The sequence below is a fragment of the Cyanistes caeruleus genome, chromosome 2 (genome assembly GCF_971803275.1).
Source record: "Cyanistes caeruleus chromosome 2, bCyaCae1.hap1.1, whole genome shotgun sequence".
NCBI lineage: Eukaryota > Metazoa > Chordata > Aves > Passeriformes > Paridae > Cyanistes > Cyanistes caeruleus.
The window spans coordinates 115725362-115734914 of NC_141702.1; the positions used below are offsets into that span (position 1 = coordinate 115725362).

Here is a 9553-nt window from a genome sequence, read left to right on the forward strand (position 1 = left end):
AAATGGCTGAAAATAATAGGTGGCAGAGTTACAGACTGCATCCATCAGCTCAGGTCTGATGTTTGATTTCCATCTAAGGAATCAACCCAGATTTTTGTGTCAAGGTGCATTTTCCAGTGGTACTACATTGCTTCAAAGGTGGCTTAGGGACCATTCTAATGGACCCTTTGCTTCTGAATGATGTAGTGTCCTGTCCTTAGCCCTAAGAACTGCTTTCCCCTTAGGCAGTGAATTCTGGAGGGAAAAGCCTCCTCCTTTCTCCTTTCTCTGCACACTGCTGCTGTCCTACTAACTCCATCTTCCACCACAGTAAGTAAAAAAAGACTCCATGACAAACTTGTCCCAAGACAAACATAAAACAGGCTTGAGTTATCATAAAATTAAAATCCTAAGGCCCACTTAATCCTTGAGCTCAGAAATACAATCAGAAGTGGAAACAGAAATTATTTTCATATTGACCAGCATTGAAGCATAGAACCTCCTCCCCTATTTTGTTTTTATTTTGAATGGAGTAACCTGGAGATGTGTTAGTTCTTTTGCAATATGCCAGCAGTGTATTGGGCACTGTGCAACACAGAATATGCATTCCCCACTGTTGGTCTTATCTAGCATCCACTTTGTTTCTGTTAGCTCATTTCTTTCTCACAGGGATTGCCAAAGAAGTAAGACGAGCAGGATTCAGCAGCTGTGGCATCTGGACTTGGGCACACATTTCCATTCACAAATTAATCACAAATTTAATTTACAAATTTAAATTTAGAGTCTGAGTGAGGCAGTTTGCTTCCAGTGCTCTCAGTGGGTCAGCCAGAATATTTCCACTGTCTCAGATTCACCTGAAACTCCAAAACAGGTCTCAAAGTTGGAGGCACTGGCAGCAGTATATTCCTGGCTGTCCATCCTGAGGGACAGGGCAGGCAGTAGCAGTGCAAGCCCTTTTCCCCATGCCATGGTGTCCCCTCTGCTCTTTGAGAGGCTCCAGCTCTCCCTGACAATGTTACATTCATCCCACTGGGCCAAAACATGGGCACTGAAGTGCACTAGGTTGTCCTCCATGAGTATCTCCAATGGTCTGACCCTCCCAGAACATTTCAAATTTTGTTGTTGTTGTTATTAAAATGAACACTTCTAGGCCTGTAATCCAAGCAGTTTACTCATTATTCTATGTAATTATCTTATGTCCAGCCTAACATAATCCATGATTTCCCCAATATATTAATTTTGCATTCAGTCAGCCTTTTTTCCTTTTTTAGGCTAATATTGAAGACATCATACATTTGACATAGTAAATAGTGTTTTACTTCCAATATTCTGGATAAAAGTGTGTCTCAGCAAGACAGTTTTCTGCTAATAGGAAGAATTTTAAAGACATTTTTTTCTTTCTGTGACATTAAACTTCGAAAATGGAACAGACTAAGCAGATTCCTGTTTGGTGGTGACTATCCTTTTCATGATCTGTGGTATTTTACACCATCTATTCTTCCTCCCTGCTGAAAACATCCTTTCCTTGGAAGACTTCCTACGTGTTGCTGTTTCCATCTTACACTAGCTGCTTGCCTTTTGGATGATCAGGGCAAACAGTAAATATTTGCAGCTTTGAACAAGCATCCGGGGAGTAGTCACTACAACTGTCTGAATTACCTCAAATTGATTGGCAATCAATTTACCTGAGGGAAAATTATCTAGCACAGAGCATCTGAAGAGGAAGAGCTGAACTCCCTAATGGCCCCAAGTGGTTTAGTAGTCAACAATTACAACCACTCAGGAAAACAATGGGAATTAAACCTGCTCAGTCTGTTAAGGCCGATTTGGCACCCTTTAAAGAACTGGGCCCTAAACGCCTTTAAAATGCCTGTGACAATTTCAGATATTCTGATAGAGACATTTTTGAAAAGATGAGTCAGTTGTTCTGTTGGGAGAGTTGCTAATGACACCGAGATCACAGGTTTCTGAGTCAGGCACATGCACACACAACGCTCTTCACCGGAAGCGCGCCACTGATGGCTGCAGATAGAGCCAGATATAGATGAAGACAAATGATGGCATGGGGTGGCATAAAGCCTTCGTTGGCAAGGGTTTGGGAAAGATGAATTGCTCACAATTAGTGAGTTATGCAAAATGTCCTCAAGGAGTGAGGATGTTTTGTATTTCAGAAAAATTGTTTATACGCTTACTTCAGACCTCTACTCTTCCCCTCACCTCTGCCTTTTAAGCCAAACACAGACTTTGCAGATAAGCAGTGAGGCTCAAACTCTTCCTACCATAATCTCAGGACTTGAAATTCCAGAAAACTCCTCTAAAAACATCAGCAAATTACTTATTTTTATGGGGGTTTTTTAATTTAAAAAAAACTTTGGAATTAAAGGTACAATTTGGTGGCCAAAGTAGGAAGAGATCATTCCAGGAATAGGAAGTGCTCTTTGGAAGAAAAGGAATTGAAGAGTGCAGAATTCTCTCCTAAGTCAGTTGCTGGAAAATCTAACATGCTCAGTACCATTGAAATTATCACAAGCTAATTTCCAAAGCTGAAAAATCAAACACTTGCCAATTTTTTTTAATGGACTTGCAGGGGATTAAGAATAATTACAGCTGTATTGTTAAGGGGGCTCCACTTAAGTGCAATCACTTTGATTAGTTTATGTTTTAACCTCACCATCATTTTACCATCAGTTTTTATGTCCTGCAGATTCTAGATGCTGATAGATCATCTCAGCTCCCCATTTTTTCCATTACCAAGGTTTCATTATGCACGTTAAGCATGTTTCCATTTGCCTGAGGTACACCAGGGGCAGGGAAGCATTTTTCAAAGATAACTCATTTAATATTAAATGTCAAAATATTACTCACTTCTTTAGCAAGATCATGCAGCTGCAACCTGGAGAATTAATTTGGGATGGTGTCTCTGTGGATTTCAGGGCGTTGGTCTAAGCATACCTTTAGCTAAACAAAAAATCATTGACTTACCCAGAATTTAAAACATTGTATGGAACTGGCCAAAGGGCAATAATGAACAGCTAAACATATGAAGGAAGTGGTTTATAAGCCAGAAATGCTGTGATTAATTATGGATAAAACAGCCAGGGGAAACTTCTCATTACACAAAGTAATGAAATAAGTCCATTATCATGATAACAAAAAAAGTGGAAATGGCTGTAGGCTTTGTTTTGAAGATTATCACCATAGCATTTCCCTTCTGCACAAGCAATCAAGAACTCATTGAAGAAAAGAACCATGAATACCCCCCGCTTTATAGACAGCAAATCAATCTAGGAGAAAAAGACAGGCTGTTTATACACTTGCTTCCTGTTTCATTGGAGGCAATTCCTGATTTATATTCATGTAAAGCAGCTTCCAGGCAGCCCTTAAATGACATGTCCAAGGATCTTTGTCAACAGAGGGAACTGTCACCTGATCCTCCCCATCCCAGCTCTGAGAATATGCAGCAAAGGCTTCCTCTTCATGGGAAGACTAAAATCATAATCTGCCTTCCAAGAAGAAGGGTTTCCCATGCCTGCACAGGTAATTGTTCCTGAAGCAACAGACATCCATCCCTGAACTGTATTATTTGTCAAATGAATAAAACAGAGATGATAACTGATCAGCCCTTATTGTGGACTTCACTGGTTTTGTTTCTATTTGGCGTATAAAGCTTGAGTGTTGTGGGGTTTATTCTAAGTTTTTCATTATGTGCTTAGCAAATTCCTTCCTTCTATACAGTATCAAACGAGGAAACAAATCTTTCAAGGTGTTTGTTTGGGTTTTTTGACTCACAACATTTTGGTGACTTTCTACATATAAAAACTATTTCATAGGAAAGATGGAGTTAATTTTAAATACATATTGGTGAACAAAACCATATACAGATACTTTTATTTTGTATTAGAAATGTCCAAACTGGATGCCAGTCAAAAGCAGTAATACTTCTTCCAAATTACATCCTTTCTTACCTTTAAAAGTTCCAGGAGTCTTTGAACCCAAACTAACCAAGCTCTCCACACTGCAGTATGTCAATACAGTTTGTAGTAATCAAAACAGTCTATCTTTACTGACTCACTCCAGCTCATTCACTACAGAAGCCATATGAAACTGGTTTTGCTAAAAATGAAAAGGAGATAAATTGAGTTATTTCATGTTTCTTAAAAATGGCATTTGAATGTGACAACAGCCACTCTTTTGCCTGTAAAACAAGACCCAGAGCCAAATTACTTTTTAAAATTAAATGCCAATCTAAAAGACAAAGAATTTTAGTCCCTCAGTTTAGTTCTCTTATTTATCAAAACAGCTAAAATTGGCCAGGCTTATTCACAGGACCTAAAGTTTCTTCCTGAATGCCAAGACTTCCAGTATGGCTTTTTTAAATGTTCTGTTCAGTCTTCCCTCCAAGTACCATTTACCAAATCACCTTTCAGTATGGGACTAAAGCCCCAGGATTTCCTCTGGTGTCTGTATTTTGAAAATTGCTGCCTTTAAGCCATCAGGTAATTTTTGGTGCCCCAAACCAGCCTTCAACACATTATTTTGGGTTCCCATGTATTTATTTATTTGACCCTCTGCCTGCAAAGAAAAAAAGCACCTCAAGAAGGCTTTTGAGGTTTGCTTTACAGCTTGTCTCTAGCACTGGCTATATGCCAGACTTCTTAGGTGGGGCCTTATAACCCCAGGATGAACCAAGATAAATCTGTGGCACCAGCAAGAAGCTGGGAATGCAATACTTGCTTCCATTTCAGAAAATGGCAAACAAAAATGAAAATGGTTTTCTTGTGGCTATGTGCAAATCTGAAGCTGTACCTAATAACTGCCTGGTCTCAGCTGCTGTTACTGCACCTACATGATAAGTTCCTTAGACAGCACAATGATGGCTACAATAGAAACACACTGCTTTTCCTACAGAAATCATAACCTTTGGGTTGGGCATCATGGACATCATACTTGTCAGCACAATCCCTTGCTTACAAGAGATTAGTTTCCTGCTTTTGACAGGCCTCTGTTTTGTCTTTTGCCATGATCTGGCTCTCGTGAATATTGCCATTAGATGCTCCAAGCCATAAAAGTGTTTTTTAAAATGTTCAATTTCCAGAGAATCCTTTTCCCCAGTACACACTAATGATGAAATACAGGGATGCCTCTAGTTCCTCTGTAAAGACTAGGAAAGGAAATTGAGCAGAGGAGAATGGCTCATAACAGAGCAGAAATATTTCCCCACTCTCCTTTCTTCTGTCCAACTGGCAATGTTCTCATTTAAGTCCAGTCCACAGATGCTTCTATAGGAACTGATTGCAAAATCCCTTAAGTTGAGACATATCTGTTGAACTTTAGTAATAAAATTAACATACTTTGGGGACAGGCACATAGAGAAAATGTTGAGTCTGAAGGGCTGGCTACAGAGATGTGGGTGTATAATGAATCCAGCTTTCCAGGAAAAAGAAAAAGCTACATTTCCCAAAAGCCAACACAACCAAAACAGATTTTCCCTTTGAACTGGTTTAGTACTTCTTTATGCTGATCTTTCACACAGTTTTGCAGGTCATATAAGGAGTGGAGAAAACACAGCTCTTTACTAGTTCCAACAGTGTTAGGTGGCTGCTCATGCTGGCACTGTTCTTCTGGCTGACAAGGAATATCACCACACCCTAGAAAATGCATTACACAGTACAATGATTATGCATGTTAAAGAAAGAATCATTGCTGCAGGAAAAAAGTAAGTCTTAATTAGAGACAAGCAAACAAATTCATAATAGTGTCTCTCCCTTTAAATTTTCACATGGTGTTTGTTTCCAATTTTTAATGCATCTTTCTCATTAGGATGTGGAAATTTCCAAGTTTCTCTGACAAACACTTCTTTGCAGTACCTCACCTTACTTCACCAGTAGCTGGCAATGTCCAGAATTACCTGGGACAGTTTGTTTCCAGAGGGAATTATTAAAGAGCAGTTCAGCTGCCCCACAGGATTTGACCCAATCTGCTTAGCATCATATGTCATCTCTAGGAGGGGTCAGCATCAGATCTTCCTGAGGAACTGATAAGGTCTCAGTTGCTGCAACATGAAGCAGATTAATTCCCACAGAGGACTCATCTTTACAGTCAGATATTTCCTATTAAGCCAGGAATTTCAGTATTCCTTCTCTAATGTTGTCATGATCCATTCTAATTCTAGAGATCCGTTTTGTCCATATAGATAAGCAATCTGCATTTAAGTTGAAAACTCCACATCTGAAATATTAAAATCCAATAGATGTCCTGGTTGGATTTTAGTCCAGATTTTTAAGTTAAAAAATTTTAATTTAAAAAATAAATTTTTGGTTCTATTTCCTTCTGATAAATATTTTCCCTGGCAAACTCTGGGTGGTAAATATTGTAGAGCCCAAATACAAATGAATTGTGGATACCACTCAACTCAAAGTCAGTTTTGGATGTGTAAACTAGTTTTTAATAAATTTCTTCCCCTTTTCTACTGATTTTCTAATAACACCATGTTTTTATTGCATTTATTGGGCTTTTTGATTGATACTTTTCACCGTTTGACACTTCATGGCAAATCCGACAGTATTTTGACAAGGTGTTTCCACTGAGAATTTAGAGCTTAAACAATAGGATTTTATTCCAGCCACCATTTTGTTTAATCAAGAATTAACATGACTTTCAAGCTTTCACCAATTCAACGCTGTACACACCTTCCTAAAGACTTTTGCTAGATTAATGAACATGTGGTTTGGCCTGAAGTACTGTGATACTCTGATTGTGTTTTTTAACATGCCTTTAGTTTTCTGTCATGTGTTGCACAAGCTTCTTCTATTATAAGAGCTCTTGCAGTCACAAAGATTGATAACTTAAAATGATAAAACAATTACTGGGATAAGAATACCTGGCTTATATTTTCTGTTTCTTAATAAAACTTTAGAATTTAAAGCAGAAAATTACACCGCAGGAGGTAAACTCTCCTCCAAATTCCATTATACAAATAGTTGTTTATTACCCACAGAAGTGCAGCAGAGAGATCTTTTTTTGTAAAAGATTTCATAAATTTCTGACACTTTCAATCCTTTTAATTAAAAGTGTTCTCATGACTCACTGAAGTCACTTTAAAATGTAGACGTATATCAAACTAGGTTGTGGGTGTGCACTGATACTGTGATTTACTCTCAATTGCTGGCCAGGCTTATCAGTTAAAACAATTTAAAACACATGGGAGTTTTGTTTTTCTCAACCACAGACTAACAGGCAAAAGCAAAATGGATTTAACCCCTCCAGTTTGAGAGCCGTGTGGGATTTAGCCACACAGTTCTCATTAAAGTCAACAGAAGTTCAGTTCCACAGGTGTGGCGTGACACCCTTCCACCTAACTCCTGTAAAGCTGCAGGCTTTGTGTGTCTGTGGGGGCAGGATGGTGGGAAAAAGTACCTTATCTAGTGGGGTCACTGCCCTTATGCTGACTTCAGTGGAGCATCTCGGCCAGCTACAACCCAGAAACTGGACAAGCTGCTGGGCCAATATCCAAACAGTGATTTCTGAGTGAAAATGTGGAGCAAGCAGAGTTTATGCTACTTCAGAGTATTCCACTGCTTGTGCCTATCCTCCATGCAGGCCACCCGTGACACGTGAAACCTGTGAGGGATCAATGCCACCCCTTTATAGCAGCAGCAGTTAAAGATTCAGATGAACTTCTTGAGGTCATTAATAGAGTGCCAGCAAAACACAGGAGTTGCTGAGACCATTTAGTTTGGCCATAACAGCTGTTATATTTATGCTCTGTAACAGATCTGCTCCTTCTTTACATTCGAATGCAACTCAAGGTGTTGATTGTGGCTCCTTAAAAGCCACAGATGGAATCCTGGGCCCACAGAAGAACATGGGAATGCTGCCATGGAATACTTCACCCCACATGTGGTGGTGAAGATTCCTAAAACAAACTTTCCTAGAGGGTGAAGACATTTTGAACTGTTTAAAAGGCTTGCAGCAATGTTTCAACTTGTCCCAAGCTCTATTGCCTTTTGCATATTTTGTCAGTTTTGAAGAGAGCTTAGGAAAGACTTCCAGGAACTGATATGTAGAAACAAGCTCTGACTCCTGCATTTCAGCATCTCCAGCAGATCCTGCTGAGTTATCGGAGCACAGTTCTGGGCTCTGCCTCAAATCCTCTCTGTGGCCTGAGGTAAAGTTGCTTATTCTCTCTGTTCCTTGGTTTTCCATTCTTGAAGCCCAGCTGATAATGCTTCCTTTCTTCTGTGTCGTGTCCTGTCCACAGAGACCATCAGCTCCAAGAGAAGGTCTCTGCTACAAGGCAGTGCTTGTTCTGTGCCTACAACGCAGGGCTGGGATCCCATTGAAGGCTCTGGGGGTACCGGGCTCCAGGCCAAGATTCGGATAAGCTTGGCTTTTGGTTCAAACAAAGGTTCTCTCTCCTCGCAGGCCATCACATTCATTTATTTTGCCCTGTGGTGAAGTTAACGCTCCATCTGTGATGTCACAGTTGTTCCCATGACAACAGGTTTATGACTTCAATGTAAAGTCAAATGGAAGGAGAAGCTCAGGGACATGAAGGAAAGCTCTTATTCAAATCAGAAACATCTGACACAATAACAGAGAAGAGAAATTGCCAGGAAGGTACATTTCTTTTATTGTTATACATGTCTGTGGTTTCTTCTTAAATTTTCAACAACGTGTACTTCTTCCATCACATGTTTTAATAGCTACTCTTCCAATTACTTTTCTTCAGTTAAAGATGTCTTCTTTCTTCTCTTAAATAAAAAAGTAAATTTAATACCGTTTGTTTAACTAGTTAATGAATGTCTTTGCCTTTTTTCAATTAGGTTTAATTTAATAGGAGTAAATTTGGGCTTCAGTGTAGTCTTCCTTCTGATGCCAAATATGAATGATACTATTTCTGAACAAACAGGGGAACTGTTAAAACTGTGGCTTTTCATACTTAGCAAAAAAGGCTTTCAAAGAAGAAAATTAAAAAAAAAAAAACCACATCAAAGATTTTTGAAACATGGATTAAAAAAAAAAAAAAAAGATGCAAGAAGGCAAAGCTATTATGGAATAGAAGTAAGTATTGGTCAGGGTAATGTGCAGACTCAGAAGATTTTCATTCCATATTTTTTCTTTGTTTGCTGTTCGCTTTTTCCTTGAACACCAATCTACTTAAACACAAAAGTCCCCCTTATGGATTAAGGTGCCACCAAGGCACAGACCACAAAGTACCAGTGATACAGCTCAGTGTTTGTCCAGCTTGGAAACTTTCACAGGAGCTATCACTCCTGTAGTCTCAATAAGAATTCCCAGGAGCATCTAAAGGTGGAGATGACGCCTGAAGAGAGTCTGTGAAGTTACCGTCCACCCTTGTTAGCAAGTCTAAACACAAAGCAGTCAAATAAAAGACCCTGAGAGCCACACTAAAAAAGAGGATGGATAGCAACACTGAAGTTACACATTGCAGTTTGTTTCAGTGAAATTACTGGATAATGTTTGCCAACAACGAAACCTTTAAAGTTTCAGTTGAAAAGTGTTCAGGTAGCTCCTGTGCAACCCAAATGGACTGGATTTAGCATGTTATGTC

At 39.2% G+C, this 9553-nt stretch overlaps 1 protein-coding gene across 1 annotated transcript in view; it reads right to left on the minus strand.

The window, feature by feature from the left end:
• The window catches only part of LOC111926676 (uncharacterized), a 253168-nt gene extending 244757 nt beyond the window's left edge, over positions 1-8411 (minus strand). The window contains exons 1-4 of the mRNA XM_086873383.1: positions 7396-8411; positions 5888-6031; positions 5331-5627; positions 3945-4092 (exon numbers count right to left, since the gene is read on the minus strand). The gene's annotated coding sequence lies outside the window, so the exon portion shown is untranslated. The remainder of the gene's footprint in view (positions 1-3944; positions 4093-5330; positions 5628-5887; positions 6032-7395) is intronic.
• Positions 8412-9553: the final 1142 nt, after the last annotated feature.